This window comes from Protopterus annectens, chromosome 9.part0 (genome assembly GCF_019279795.1).
Source record: "Protopterus annectens isolate FY-2018-M chromosome 9.part0, PAN1.0, whole genome shotgun sequence".
NCBI lineage: Eukaryota > Metazoa > Chordata > Ceratodontiformes > Protopteridae > Protopterus > Protopterus annectens.
The window spans coordinates 849,395,329-849,412,327 of record NC_056743.1 but is presented as its reverse complement, the minus strand read 5'-3'; the positions used below and the strand labels follow the sequence as shown (position 1 = coordinate 849,412,327).

The 16,999-nt window shown below is 38.2% G+C and overlaps 1 protein-coding gene across 6 annotated transcripts in view; it reads left to right on the top strand.

The window, feature by feature from the left end:
• Positions 1–16,999, top strand: part of RGL2 (ral guanine nucleotide dissociation stimulator like 2) — a 791,449-nt gene that overhangs the window by 224,699 nt on the left and 549,751 nt on the right. The gene's annotated exons all lie outside the window — the stretch shown is intronic.

Sequence of the window (16,999 nt, the reverse complement as noted above, 5' to 3'; positions counted from 1 at the left end):
CTCAGACTTGTCCAAAGAAACTCTCCATGTTCCAAATTCCTGTCACATTTCCATTATAGACAGTACTTTTTGCTAAAGATCTCAGTCTAGTGATTACACTACAGAAACATTGCTGTTCAGAACCAGGCTTTTGTCTGCACTGTAGAACATTTCTTTTTTAGACTTAAGTCTCTGAACTCCAGGAACATTTTGTAGCCCTTACTTGTGCTACCTTAAATAAGTCCAGTACACTTTTGATAACAATTGTGTATATATAGGAATTATGTTCTGTCTACTTACTGAGTAAGGTATTATTAATGCTAAAAGGAGATAAAATATAACTAAGAAATGCATGATAACAGCTGCATATGTGTTTCAAGCCTGTTTGTGTAACACTCAGAAAACAAGTTACTGGTGTCATTTAAATCTGTACCTGTAATATACAGTGATGTGTGTGACATAGAAAGCCTTGATTAATCGTCCAGTAATTACATTCTAAAATGAAAAATAAGCCCTGCAGACACCCGCTACCCCTGTTACAGATTTGTGTCCAGAGACTGCACTATTGCCTTGTGGTTGCAATGGACGCATATTATTTTACACTGCAAGGTTTGAGCACTGCATTCTCACACATATAGGTAGGCAGTATTTAACACGATTTGATAGGTCTACCGGCAACCAGGTGCTAGTTTTTGCTTAGATCAGACATGGTATAACAGTTTGTTGCATGATTCAAAATGGTATTGTTTGTTACATGATCCAAGAATGCCTTTTTTGAAATGGTAAAATACTTTGTATCATTGTTGGCAGCCTCAAGGCATTTACAAAAGCTGTTGGGGCAGACAGATCCAGGTTTCTGTCTGTCCCTTCCTTTTGAAATGCTTTAACTCAAGACATTTACACTATCCCATTTGTATAATTGGTCTTAAGACAAAATTATTCACATGTTGGAAGAAAGTTGCTATGGATATAGAGAGAAGTTTTTTTTTTTTTTTTTGTTTACAAGTTGGGAGGAGTTGGACAAACATTTTTTTGATTGCAGACGTGACCTGGCAGAGAATGAATTACTCAGTAGGAGTAAAACAAAGCATGACAACTAATGTGGCACTTCGGGTCATTATAGAAAAAACAAATGCAATATGGTTACTAGGAAAACATTAAGTGTAAAAATTTGTGAGCATAACATTTATTAGCAGAGATGGCTTTATGCTTAAGCTTGACTGCTGCTGCTCTGTCTGGTTGTTTGGTCTGCTAGTATTACTATATTATGGCCATTACTTTGGTTTTAAATCCATAATTTACTTTTTATTTATCAACAACTTTCTAAGTAGACAGTATAACCAATCACATTCCAGACTAAAATAATTACATTAACAACAAATAGCAAGTATTAAGATAATTACACCAAAAAGTATTATTCAATACAGATGTCTCCTCATATGATGCCAGTGTTAGTTAATAATGTCAATTCACTATTAATAGAACAAAAGATATTGCAATCCTAATACGGAACTGGTAGTAAGACCCTATAAAACACAACATATTTATATATATTGTAGCAATATAAACAAAAGAGGCCAGTTGACCACAGCTGTACAAAATTGGGGGGGGGTCATACTCAGAATAATTCATTATGAATTCAGCTGAGAAATTACCTTCATGTTTCGCAGCACTGCTAAAGGGAAAGAAAAATTTCTGAGGAAAGTGGACATCCCTGTAACATACTTGTAAAACCATCCAAAAAGTTAATCTTTTAAAAGTCATTGACTGAAGTAGCCAGCTGACCCATCAGAAAGCATTTCAGTATCTAGAATGAGGATTGCCAATCTCTTGCCAGTTTTTTATACATTGCATTAGCAAAATTGATTGTTTTATTATACTGTCAGAAGTCTGTTGTCCTCCCACAAATCCACAGAAATCCATATAAATAAAACTGGGAAGAAGCAGCCTCCCTTGTTTCCAAAATGGCCATAAACACTTTACAGCGACATTTTAAGACTGAAAAGCGCTTGTAGAAGGATGGCAAAATTGGGACTTTATCATCCTTAATTATGACCATTATAGTTGCTGCTTGTATAACTCTGTGCCTTTCTGTTCCCTCAGTATTTTATTCTGCATATTTGCTGACTTTATGTTTACCCGTTCTCCAGTGCTTAAATGGTATCTTAATTCTTACTGAATTTCCTACCACCTGCTTTTCATCTGCTTCCTTCATCTCTTCTATTGTGATAAGTGCTTGAAAGATGTTTGACTGCTCTTCTGTGTTCTGTAAAGCTTAATAGGAGAATTCTGGTTGATATTGCACTCCCTGGACTTGACTAAGCCCCATTATAGCATCTTGTAGTTACAGAGAGAAATCAAACTTTATAAATACTTCCATAACCATTTTTGGGTTCCTAACAAACCTACTTTGTGATCCATCTCTTATCTTAAAAATTGTACTTTCTATTGTTTTATTGATTATTGCCACAAACTGACAGCTAATAAACTAATAAAAACAAAAAAAAATATGTCCAGAATCACCACGGCTGTAAGACAAAATATTTTATTCAACTGAGTAAACACTTTCACGACCTAACAGTCACTTCATCAGACTCTCACAATATAAACACATACTCCCTATTTAAATCAAAAACAGCCAATTAACCAAGTCCAATCAAATATGCAAATCCTTTAAAAACACATGTACACATAAACCACCTTTGTTAATACACATAAAAACTTACATAAAACAGTCATATCATAAAACAACACTTTCCACATTTGTATATATATCAATGGAGGAGTGTATGTGCACACAACAAAGGTTTTAGAGAGACTGGTAACGCCCCTGCATTAAAAAATAAAATCCACATCTGCTCGGCCAACTCAATTCTATTCCTAATATCCTCCCCTCTAATATTCTCCTTGATAATCTCCACTACGAAGAATCTAAACTTATGGTGGGGTCCACTGAGTTTAACATGCCATGCAAATGCATTACTCTCTAACATTCATAATATCCCTGAAATGTTCTAGAATGCATTCTCTGAGGGAACAATTAGTTTTATCTATATATAATACACCACAAACTACACAAAAACTATAATACACCACATTCCTAGACCTGCAATCAACATAAAACTTGCACTCAACAGTTAAACCAGATTGTAGATGTAAGAAACTCAACCCTGTGTGAATGTAGCTGCAAACATTACAATTCCTACAGGGATATGTCCCTTGTCTTTGTGATACTATTGCTGGTCTCTCCATCCCTGATCTATAACACAATTTCCTTTTCAGTGAAAAATTATTCCTAAACGAAAAAATTGGTCTCTCACTGACAGTATCTTTAAGTTCCTCTGACACCTTTAAAATGTTCCAGTTTCTTTTAATAATATCACAGAAAACATTAACATCACTCGAAAAGTCATAGGAATCCTTACCTGTCTACAATTAACCTGCTCATGTTCTCTCCTATCTTCTGGGGGATGTTCAGGAAAATAAGGTTGACCCCTAGTACCTCTCACTCTCAGTAATTGATAAATACTTCCATCTCTCTCTTTTTCAGAGTATCCTCTCTTCAAAAAATCCTCCTTAGGATCATTAATAGCTAACATAAGTTGCAAGTCTTCATTATGCAACCTCATCAACCTTAAAATCTGACCCCTCAGTACATTCCTGGAGACATGCCTAGGATGCATGCTGTTTTTATGTAGCAACAAATCTTTCCTACTTTATTTCCTATACAAGCGTTTCTGCAGACTCCCTAATTCAGACCTCTTCATTGTTAGGGGATAATACATAATTATCAACCATGGGATGGGGAAGGCCCATCACTTGGAGAACTTTACCACTGTGTCACAGTGACTAAACTTCTGCTTTGCTGTCTTGTTGTTATGCTGCAGTGAGCTGTGCTTTCATGTGGAGTACTGTATGACAGTAATAACAGTACAGTGATGGGGAAACCCACTAAACAAGACATGTCAAACACTGTTTGACAATGACAGTACAGTGATGGGAAGCCACTAAACAAGACATGTGGAGTATTGTATGACAATGACAGTACAGTGATGGGGAAACCCACTGAACAAGTCATGTGGGGCACTGCATGACAGTAATGATAGTACAGTGAGGGGAATCCTACTGAACAAGACACATGGAGCATTGTATAACAATAATGACAGTACAGTGATGGGAAACCCACTAAACAAGACATGTGGAGCATTGTATGACAGTAATGATAGTACAGTGAGGGGAATCCTACTGAACAAGATACGTGGAGCATTGTATGATAATAATGACAGTACAGTGATGGGAACCCACTAAACAAGACATGTGGAGCATTGTATGACAATGATAGCACAGTGATGGGAAACCCACTGAACAAGTCATGTATGGAGATTGTATGGCAACAATGATAGTACTGTGAAGGGTACACCCAAAGAACAAGTAATGTGGAGCATTGTATGACAGTAATGACAGTATAGCAATGGGGAAACCAACAGAACAAGACATGTTGAGCATTGTATGACAATAATGACAGTATAGCAATGGGGAAACCAACCGAACAAGACATGTTGAGCATTGTATGACAATAATGATAGTATAGAGATGGGAACCCACTGAACAAGACATGTGGAGCATTGTATGACAGTAATGACAGTACAGGGATGGGGAAATCTACTGGACAAGTCATATGTGGAGCATTGTATGGCAATGATGATAACATTGTGATGGGTACACTCACAAATCAAGTAATGTGGAATATTGCATGACAGTACTGGCAGTATAGTGAGGGCTACACCCACCAAACAAGTAATATGGAGCATTGTATGACAGTATTGACCCACTGGATGAGTAATGTGAAGCATTGTATGAAATAATGATAGTTTAATGATGGGTACACCCACAGAATGAGAAATGTGCAGCATTCTATGACAGTATTGACTGTATAGTGATGGATAGCCCCACTAAATGAGTAATGTGCAGCATTGTATGACAGCAGTAATAGTATCGTGGTGAGTACACCTACTGAACAAGTCATACATGGAAGACGGAGTATCATGTGAAAGTATTGTTTCAGAACTGCTACATTCTATAGAGTCTGTAGAATTAGCTTAATACTGTGTATGTGAACAATCCAATATTTACCTTATATGTATCATGAGGTTATAGATAATATGAAACTGTCAGTTGGATGGCTGTACTTTAGAATTAATACATTTTGGCCATTCTGTTTCACTTCTAGAACACTCCTTGTTTGAACCCTCCTCCTTTAAAGGCCATTTGACTGTAAAATACAACTATCCTTTGAGCAGTAACACTTCAGTGTTAATACATTTTAGGGTGGTAATACTTAATTGTCTGAACAATTCCTTTATCTGAGATTTATTAGATGTACTCCATAAAGTAGCAGTAATACTGCATTGCCATGGAGGTACTAGTCGTATAAAAAAATGTAGTATAAAAAATGCACAAACTTCCAACTCCAGAGCATTTCATGCAATTGCATTCTATGAGTAATATTTATCTTTCATGCATTGTACTGTTATAGAAATATGCAGAATTGTCATGTGGTCACTAGTAGCACTGCTCTCAAACCTTTGGTATCCCACATGTGGACAAGCAGGCTATATGTGGCACAGCTACTAACTGCTGCTTTAACTAAGAGTCCACACTGCATGGTTAAAATGTAGTGTTCTATACCTGCAGATTATGCCATATTATTAATGCTGCATGGTTAAAGTGTGGTGTTCTATACCTGCAGAGTATGCCATATTATTAATGCTGCATGGTTAAAATGCGGTGTTCCATACCTGCAGAGTATGCCATGTTATTAATGCTGCATGGTTAAAGTGTGGTGTTCCATACCTGCAGAGTATGCCATATTATTAATGCTGCATGGTTAAAGTGTGGTGTTCCATACCTGCAGAGTATGCCATATTATTAATGCTGCATGGTTAAAATGTGGTGTTCCATACCTGCAGAGTATACCCTATTATTAATGCTGCATGGTTATAGTGTGGTGTTCCATTCCTGCAGAGTATGCCCTATTATTAATGCTGCATGGTTAAAATGTGGTGTTCCATACCTGCAGAGTATGCCATATTATTAATGCTGCATGGTTAAAGTGTGGTGTTCCATTCCTGCAGAGTATGCCCTATTATTAATGCTGCATGGTTAAAGTGTGGTGTTCCATTCCTGCAGAGTATGCCCTATTATTAATGCTGCATGGTTAAAGTGTGGTGTTCCATTCCTGCAGAGTATGCCCTATTATTAATGCTGGAGCTTTTTACTTGAAATCCTTATTGCTGGACATGTGACAAATCCTTTGTATGTGGAACAGAGACATTTTGTGAAACAAAAAAGGAACAGTTCCTAGAAAAGCATGTACAATTAAGCTATAGGAGTATTAAATCACAGCTAATGTCTTTAGGAAGTTATCCTCTTTTTCTGAACATTCTGTCTTCATAACATGAAATCACTGTTGGTGCATCAGACAAACATTAAAAAATATGAAATGTGTTATCTAGGCAGTATTATTTCTGGATCCTTCCACATATAAATGTGTCATTGTTTGCCTGTTTCAGTACAGTTAGACAATATAGTCATAGAAGCACAGAAGTCTATCATGTGGAGAATGGAATTTCAGAAGGAATCCTTTTTTAAGGGCACTGTTCTTTTCTAGGAATACAGCATGTATAACCTTTCCATTGCCAGTGAATTTCAGAAATGCATCATATGATTCTGCAAATACTTGAAGTGTTCACGTGGAGAGTAGTGCAGAAAAAGTACTGGTTAGGAATCACTGACACAGCACACCACTAAGGGCTGTAGTATGAAAAAAAGCATGGAAAATGCCTACATACACTTCAGTGACAACAGTATACCAAGGCTGCAGAAACAGTAAGCTATTGGGAGTATGCTGCATAGTTCATGTACTGGTGAGCAGCGTGGTATGAATAACAGCTGTAATTCAGTCCTGAAACAGCTGCACACTAGAGCTGTCATCTGTAAAAACAATTACAGAGGTCTGCTGACATTAAACCTCCATTACTGCATATCTATTTGAATCAGCACTGTTACACTTGTAGCATTTAATGCACATGCCTCTCACTCCTTCAACACACAAAGGTTCACATATGCATACTGCAGAGACATATACAGACACAAAAGCACTCACACACACACACACACACACACACACACACACACACACGCACACACGCACACACGCACACACACACACGCACACAAACATACAAGCGTGTGTTTATGTGTCTGTATCCATGTATATGCATGGGAGGAAGAAACATTTGTCAATACTTAAGAACATTTCATACTACAAAAAAAGTATGCCAGGTTGGTAAATGCCATCAGTAAACTGCTACTGTCATGACAAAAATGGCAGATATACTCTGAGATGTAAAAATTTCAGAATTTGAAACATGACTTTTTGAAACCACATCTCCAGATCCAATAAATTTGATATCCCACTACTCCAGACTAACAGCTACATAGTATACTTTGGGGTCTGGCTAAAATGGGTCTGCTCAGATCATTCCATTACCACAGTAAACAAACAAGTAAATATACCTATGCTTTACTCTTTTTAGGTAGGTTATGTTGAGGGAAAAGCTCCCAGCCCCCACTTTACTGTCTGAACTCTATGGTCACCATTTTTTCAAAGTAGTGAAAGTGCAACTCATAGAGGTAACTGTCGCTTGCAGTTTATATCTCTTTGCACCATGATGCAAAGGTTTACTGATTCAGAAACTTGTGTCTCAGTGAACCAGGATTGTAAAAGGGTAATTCTTTCACCCAATCTTCAGTCCTGCATTACTCCATACACCAGTTGCAGAATGTATCAGAAAGCAAGAGTTTTTGTGCTTTCTGCTATATGGCCCAACATGGATTTCTAACATGGCAAGACAGTGACATCAATCACAGAATAAAAAGCCCTAAAAATATGCAAATAAGGTCCTGCAGTGGTGGTGCTGTGGTAGCGTTGTCGCCTCACAATAAGACGTTGTCCTGTTCGATTCTCAGCTGGAGTGTCTTTTGTGTGGAGACGTGTGAATGGGCGTACCTTCGTTGAAGGTTGTGCGTCAAAGCCGGCAACTCGGTATGTAAAAATCTACTGCCAATCATTAGCGGACTGGAGTTCCGCTGTGGCGACCCCCTAACCGGGAAAAGCCGAAAGACACAACATGCTGGAACAGTTAATGTTACAAATGCAAGGTACATATTGTCTGAATTGTGCTGTGCATTTCTATGTACTACTCTGGCCATGATGGTCCACACCGTGTACAGTTTTGTCCTTGGAGTGGTGTAGTTTTCAATATATGTGTGCATGCAAGCACACACATGCACGCACACACTCTTCTTTAGTCAGTATTAGAAAAAATGGACATTGCTGCTTCAGAAGCTGCCTACAACTTTAAGTTTTCATGCAACATCTATGGTGAACTATATGATTTTAACAGTCAAGTCCAGTCATATTACATAATTTTAAACAGTGTCTCCTATTAGTCTATTTCTGTATCATTTCTGACTTTCACTCTCGGTCAGTTTCATTGTAAGCAGTATCAGAATGTATAAAATAAGAACAAATTAAATAATATTACAAGAGAATCTGAAAAAGCCTTGTTAGGAAAAAAAAGAGGAATTTTGAAAGGAGATAGGACTTTGCACAAGATAACAAAGGCTTCTTGAAGTATGTCAGTTCTCAAAGAAAAACACTCTAGATAACTTGAGACCTATTATTAAGAATGATATTACAGTTGAAGCCTCTTCACTGATTGCTGATATGTTTAGTAGCCACCTCTGAAATACAGCCAAGATTTATGAGACATTGACCAAAGAAGTCCACCAGTGTGAATTAGGAGACTCTCCTGGTATCCTGGAAGATGATTTTAGGGAATCACAAAAAAAAAAAAGTTACAAAAGTCCTATCTGGACTGTTAATTAGCAAAATTGTGTATATCTTAGTTCACTCTTTAACAATAATGCTTAAGCAGTTAATTAAGCAGAGATCTTATATCCGAAAAATGGACTAAGTCATGAGTGGTACCTATTTATAAGGGTGGTGTCAGTATTACACCTTACCATCCTACTAATCCTGTTAGTCTAACTTCAGTAAAAGACAATTGTTTCAAACATTGCTTACTGTTATAGTTAATTACAAATAAATATGGTATATTTAGATGTGTCAGAGGCTTTCGACACGATGTTCCATTGGCAGAAATTTGACAAGCTATACAATCTAAAGATAAGTCATTACATCATTAGACGGAATGAGAGCTGGTTACCTGCCAGGTACAATTAGTAGTAATAAAAGGTTTTAGCTCATCTTCAAGAAATATTTGTCAAGGATGAGTGATGGGCCCTGTCCTTTTTAATCTTGTATTTTTTAACTTTCCAACATGGGCCAAGTTCTAGCTGTGTGACTATGCAGATGACTGTGAAATTGGTATAAAAATAATCTAACCCACTTAAATACCTATGAAGAGTAAATAAAAAATGGTTGGAAGTCAAGGGAATGAACTTCAATACAAATACATGTAAAATTATTTCATTTGGTACAAATGTGGATACGTCTGTTAGCTTAGAATGTGTGATGTTTTCTAACTCTGAATACACAACGGATCTAGGTACCACTATTGGGAAAGGGCTACATTTTAAGGATCATATAACAGATATTAGACATAAGGCCATGAGGAAAGTTGAGTTACTGTTAAACATAATGACTACAAGGGATAAAGACACGAGTGCCCTTTTTAAGTCAATGTTCAGACCTGTAATCAAGTACAAATGTGTCTTCAGTAGCTTCCATAACAGAAGAGGATCTCCTAGAAAGTGTACAGTGATGGTTTACAAAACAGATAAGTGACTGCAAAAATGTGGATTATTACCAGAGCCTAAAAAAATGTAACTTATACAGCATAACCTGTAGGCATTTATGTAGTCGGTAGTACCTAGCCTTTAGGGCTGTGGGAAATCCAACATTAAGAAATGAGCTTGGCTTTGCTTAAGGTAAACAATATCACAAGAACAGAATTAGGGGTCCACTATTTAAATTAGCATTGAGTGAAATAAAATAAGAGAATATTTTTTATCACAAACAATACCTAAATTATATAACAGATTGGCCTGTGCAATAAAAACATTAACAACCTTCAAGGTACATATTGATGCATATATATTACCCATGAAATATAGAAATATGGACGTAGTGACCTACATTAAATGGACACTAGGATAACATCTTTAATGCCATCATGAAAACATTAACAAATGGAATGTAGACTCATATGGAGCATGCCCTGAAGATTAACAGTAGACAAAACCAAAACCAAGTGTTTTTTCAGGGGTAAATCCCCTATACCCACCACTCCCTACTAATTGTATATACTAACTCCAAGATTACATAATCCTCTGAGAAAGGGAATATTCCCCAACTGGAGGATTGTCAGTATCGGGCACATGTTGACAATCTATTTCTGTTGATCAAATACTATCGACCAAACAGTTATCAATCTTTTGTCTGTTCAGTGTTAGGTAAGCTCACTTTCATCAAGTTCATTAAGACCTTCTAAATGTTAACTGAATTGGTGAACAAAGGGAATGTCGACATGCTACCACATGTGCATCAAGAAAGAACCTCAGAACATGCAATTTTTACAGTAAAAATAAAAGCATAATTTTTTGCAAGGGAGCAAGTCCCCCTGATCCCCCCACCCAATGATAAGTATGTATACTAACTTCAAGATTGTACAATGCTGGGGAAAGGGCATATCCCACAACCCCAAGAAATCTGCAGGCTCACAGACCCGTAGAGCATCTGCTTTAGTCAACCATATGCAGTCGATGAAACAGATTTCGAACAAAGATATTTTAGATCAAATGCAGTCCACACACACACACACACACACACACACACACACACACACACACACACACACACACACACACACACACACACAGAAGCTGCATTTTAGAGGGACGTTTGACCTAACTGCAATGCAACTGGAAATTTATGAAACTTATAATAAGAAACATCAGGAACTTTAACCTTGACAACTTCCAAAAAGAACTCAAAGCATGTAATTGGAATGTCTTGAAACGACTCCCATTACAAGAAACAGTCGAGTACTTCAATACCAAATTTCTGGCTATCCTTAACCACCATGCTCCTACCCGTACCATCTGTGTAAAAGCCACGGTTGCACCACAGCTATCTAAAGAAACAAAAACCAAAATTAAACTAAGAAACAACGCCTGGGCCAGGTGGCATGTTACCAAAGCCCCTATGGACCAAGTAAGATACCGGCAGCTAAGGAGCCAGACCAAAAAATGTGTCATTCTAGACAAAAAAGAATTACTACACCCTCCTACAAGAAAAATATCAGCTAAAACCTCAAAAGTTCTAGGCTGGTATTAACAGTCTTCTCCACCCAGGCCGTTCTGCCACTCCTACCCCATCAGCTGCCCTTGATAAATCCCCTGTTGAAATTGCAAACAGCTTCAGTTCCTTCTTTACTGAAACTATCCAGTCTCTAGCTACCCATCTCACTCCATCGGACCAAACACCAGCTCTGGCACATCTAGCCCTGATCCACCCAGCACCCAATCCACCTTTACCTTTCAAATCGTACCTACCAACCTGATCCAGACCTTACTCAAAAAGCTAAAACCTACTACACTAGCTGCTGACCACCTCCCAGCTGAATATCTTCAAAAAGCAGCTGATGCCATAGCACTTCCCATTTCTATTCTGATCAACAGATCCATCTCAGAAGGATTCATCCCAGCAATATGGAAAATATCACGTTATACCTCTCCATAAAGGAGGAAGTTCCACAGAATTATCTAACTTTAGACCTATAGCCATTCTTTCACCACTAGCTAAAATCATGGAAAGATGTATACACAAACAAATCATGCACTTTCTTATTCAAAACAGAAAGCTCGACAACTCTCAGCACGGTTTTAGGCCATTCCACAGTACCACCACGGCTCTTCTATCTTTCTCTAATGTCATCAGTCTTCATCTTAACAACAACAAACTCTCTTCAGCACTCTTCCTAGATCTCTCAAAAGCTTTCGATATGGTCAACCATCAGCTACTGCTCAATAACCTACAAACCATCGGTTTAGACCAACATGCAATACAATGGTTTCACTCCTACCTAAATGGTAAACAGCAGGCTGTCTTATGGCAGAGCAAGCTGTCATCCCAACTTCCTCTAACCCTAGGTGTCCCACAAGGGTCCATACTAGGCCCCCTACTTTTCTCTATCTTTATCAATGATCTGCACACCACCATCCCAGGAGCTACCTGCATCCAATATGCAGATGACTCAATGCTAATATGCTCTGCCTCCTCTCCTACACAACTTCTAACCCTCACCCAGACCACTTTCAGCATGGTGGAAACATGGTTAGCTAATTGCCGCCTGCTTCTAAATCCTAACAAAACCAAGCTACCACTTTTCTCCCCTAACCGTAGAATTCCTCCTCCTTCCTTCAACATCATATCTAGCAATGACACCATTATCTCCCCTGATGACCATACAAAGCTTCTAGGCGTAATAATAGACAACAACCTTAAATTTGATAAACATGTCAATCACACTATTAAGTCCGCCAACAAAAAACTTGGCTCCCTGTACAGAGCCAAACCTTTTCTCTCCCCCCTAGCTAGGGTAGCTATTGCAGGATCACACCTCCTCTCCACCCTTATGTATCCCTCTCCTGTACTCACCAACCTATCCAAAATCGATCTCAACAAATTATCAAGATGTCACAATCATGTAGCCAGATTCGCTACAGGCATGGCTTTTAAGACCCACCATTACCAGAACCTCAAAGCACTAGGATGGCTAGAGTATCCTACCCTTCTACAGTTCAACCAGCTTATAGTGGTGCATAAAATACTCCATCAACCTGATAACACCCCTGCCCTCAAAAATATTCTCACCCCTCATAGTGCCCCCAGGCCATTACGCTCAGCTGATAAACTAATGATACTTACCCAAAAATCCAACAACCCTGCAGGCGATGCTATATTTGTCAACTCAACCGGTAAAATTTGGAATCTACTCCCTACTACCATTACCAAGGAAACCTCACTACCCCTATTTGAAAGAGAACTCAAATAAATACCTCACATCACATTGGCTGTGCTCTTGTTCTAAACATGACTAACAACTTCACTAATACATGTCTTGCTACCCAACATGCTATTTAGCCAAGTATCTATGCCTCATAGCATTTGAATGTCTAAAGATTGTGAATTATGAGATCTGATTGCATTCTATGTTCCCATTTTCTGATACGTCTTTGCCAATCAGATGTAAGTCTGCACATTGTGTATGTTGATACTGCCTGTATTCTTTGTCTATATTTTTCTAAACATATCTGCCTGAGTTTATCACTCAGTGATGTATGTACTGTCTCTTTTTTGGAATGTGGAGCTTTTCTCCCTAGGCTTCCGCTGAAAATGGACATATATCCAGTCGGATCCTGGTAAACCAATGTAAAATAAATAAAATGTAAAATAAATAAATAAATAATAACGTATTTCCCAGTGCGGTGCATCATGGTCATATATTCGTATTTTTCTGCATTTTGCATTTACAGCCTGTACCCCTTCTGACACCCTGCTCTTATGACGAGCCTGGTCTGCAAGGCTATGGAACGTATCAACATGGAACTTATAAACAATGACATTGGTAATCTCCAAACTCTGGACCCTACCCAGTTTGAGTTTGTAAAAGGCAGATCATGCCTCCTAAACCTGATAGACTTCTTTGAAGTGTTTACCAAAGTCGTAGATGACGGTAAGGTGGTTCACACAGCCTATCTAGATCTTGCCAAGGCTTTCAACACCATCCCCCACTCTGGAATTATAGATAAACTCACTAAACTAGGTATAAATCCCTATGTCACAAGATGGGTTGCCAACTGGCTCACTGACAGAACCCACACTGTGAAAGTAGCAGACTCTAAATCCAACTTCAGACCAGTGACAAGTGGAGTACCACAGGGTTCAGTCCTAGGTCCTCTCCTGTTTGGTATCTACTTCTCTGAAGTACAGGCTAACACAGAAGGTCTTTGGCTAACACAGTTTGCAGATGACTGCAAAGTAGGAGCCATAATCAAAACTCCTAACGATGTGGACATCCTACAAAAGGGCCTCACTGAGACAGATGCCTGGTGTCAAAGCCATGGCCTCAAGCTCAATGCCAAAATGTGCATTGTCATCCCTTTTGGTAAAAACTCTGTACCCATGAACTACCACATAGGCGGTAGTCTACTTAACACCAAAAGTGTGATAAGAGACCTTGGGACACAGGTGGACAGTAGTCTCTCCTTTGATAATCACATCACCACAGTAGTCAGGAAATCCTTCTATGTGGCACACCTCATCACAAAAGGTTTCTCATCCAGGAAAAAAGAGGTCATTGTTCCCATCACTCATTAGACCCATTATAGAGTACAACGCCCCTTTTGGTATGTACCTCACAAGACATCTACAACAACTGGAAAGGCCACAGAAATACCTCACAAAGAGGATTACCGGCCTCAAACAGATGCCCTATGCAGACCGTCTCAAAAAACTCCAGCTTTACTCTGTCACATATCACCTACTCAGAGGCGATCTCTGCCTAACATACAAAGCTATGTCAAACCTAGAGCTGTTGGACATGCTCCACTTAAAGAAATCCCAATCCCTCTGAGCTACAAGTTCTAGGTACCTAAACCTTGTCACCACAATAAACAGAACATGCTGGAGGGTAGATTCCTGTCCCACAGACTTCCCATACTCTGGAACAAACTACATCTATATCAAACAAAGCTCCTCATTAGCACTCTTCAAGAAAAATCTTGATGATTGGATGAGAGATAGGAAAATCACTTCTGTGGCTCTGTTTGACAGGAGCATAAGAAAATAATTTTCTTGGGTGGCAAAAGGCAGGGTACCGTTTGGCTAGGCTTATATAGGCCCTAGGGCCAATAGCCTAGTACCTACCTATGAACCTATGGTGCACAAAATAATAACATTTTGCATCACTTTTGCTTGCCTCTGTATACATGGTAAAGTTTAGTGCCCTGTGCAGTGTTAAATCTGTTTTGCTAATGGTCTTTTGCATATGTGCTCATTATAAATGTAAACACACAAGCTTGTCTCTTAATGCCTCTCCTAGTACCTTTCTGGACTGGCAATGTTCTGATATCTATTCATTTCTGCCATTAAGTCAGTTCCTCTATTATGAATCATTGGTTCCTCATATAGAATCTATATTGTTCTGCAATTACTAGGGGATTTGCCTCCAAATGGTTTTGCTCAGTTTCTAAAATCTGCATGAATTATGATTCAGTTTTAATTGTCCTGCTCAGTTTTGAAGTAGGGTTATATTTTTAAGCCTATGGCATTAAGCAAAGTTGAGATAATATGGGTGTCTTCTGTCTTTGGATTTTGCCATAAAGCTGTGCTATTTCAACATATGTGCCATTTCTATACAAGCAGATCTCCCATAGAAGTAGCAGGTATTGTCATAATGTAAATGATTCCATGCTAATGTACATGCAATTCATTTCCTTGTAGCCGTTTTGTAATACTAAAGTTATATTATACAAATCAGTTTTGCCAATAACCTTTCTGCTACTTAGGTTACCTTTGCTTTGCTTAAACTATTTTAAGCCAACAGCTTATTTATATTTTCTTTGTCTGCATTTTTCTGGAATTGTTTTCATATCAATCTCTTGATATGTTCATTTTATGCTATCAATCACTCTAATTTTTCCCTGCTCCTGTACTTGCATCAGAATCAAAATTTGGTTTTCTATAATATTAAATAAAGCCTAAAGCCACACTGCATAAATTGCCTTTGCCAACAACCATTTAAATGTTTATGGTTAAGCCACTTGTCTAAATTGCTTTCATGTCAAAATGTACTTCACATACTCTCTTATAGTATCAGTTACTCTGTGTGCTTGTTCTGTATGCCAAAGTCTAGAATCAAACAGAATATATAATTTTCTTTTAATACAGGTAATTACTTTCTTTAACATGCAAATATATTGTCTACTCTGCATGACAAAGTCCAGAATCACAATGAATACATAGTTTTCATATGGGTCTATATCATTTCATTGAAAACTCAGTTCATTGAAGCTTAATTCATTGACACATATTCGCTGAAAGCTCACTTCACTGAAAACCCATTTCACAGAAACACATTTCGTTGAAAAGTATATATGGCCTATTCCCCACTGTTGTGTGATCCTGGAGTTAGTATATAAAGTAAGGGGGGTGGGGGCACAGCCCCCCACATTTGGGGGGTGTGGGGATGAAGCCCCCCACATAAATTGGTTATATGTTGTCTGCTGGAAGAATTTTTTCATTACACTTTTAAGTATCCATCTATATGCTTTAAAATATGTACAATATGTGGGGGGCTATGAACCCCACACCCCCCAATGTGGGGGGCTATGCCCCCCCTTACTTTATATACTAACTCCAGGATCGCACAACAGTGGGAAAAAGGCCATGTATACCTTTCAATGAAATGAGTTTCAGTGAAATGGGTTTTCAGTGAAGTGAGCTTTCAGTGAATTGGGTTTTCAGTGAAGTGAGCTTTCAGTGAATATGTGTCAATGAATTAAGCTTCAATTAAATGATTTTTCAATGAAATGATATAGACCCAACAAATAATTTGCTAGCAGTCCAGATTATACTATATAAACTTCATTTTACAAAACAATTAGTTTCTCTGTCAAACAGGATTGCTGGGACTGTCCTAGATGAGTCACCTTATGCCAAAGTCACTACATATAAATTGCATTTTCCCCAAAGTGACATTGTGCCAAGTGGTTCCTTGTAAATGCAACGGATCATTTCAAGATAACGGCATAATGACACTCTTGCCATTTATCCCTCTGTATAATTGCTTTCACGTCCAATAATCACACAATATGTCTCTTTTCATAAAGAAACAAATGAACCCTTGTTACAGAAAACATCTCTAGC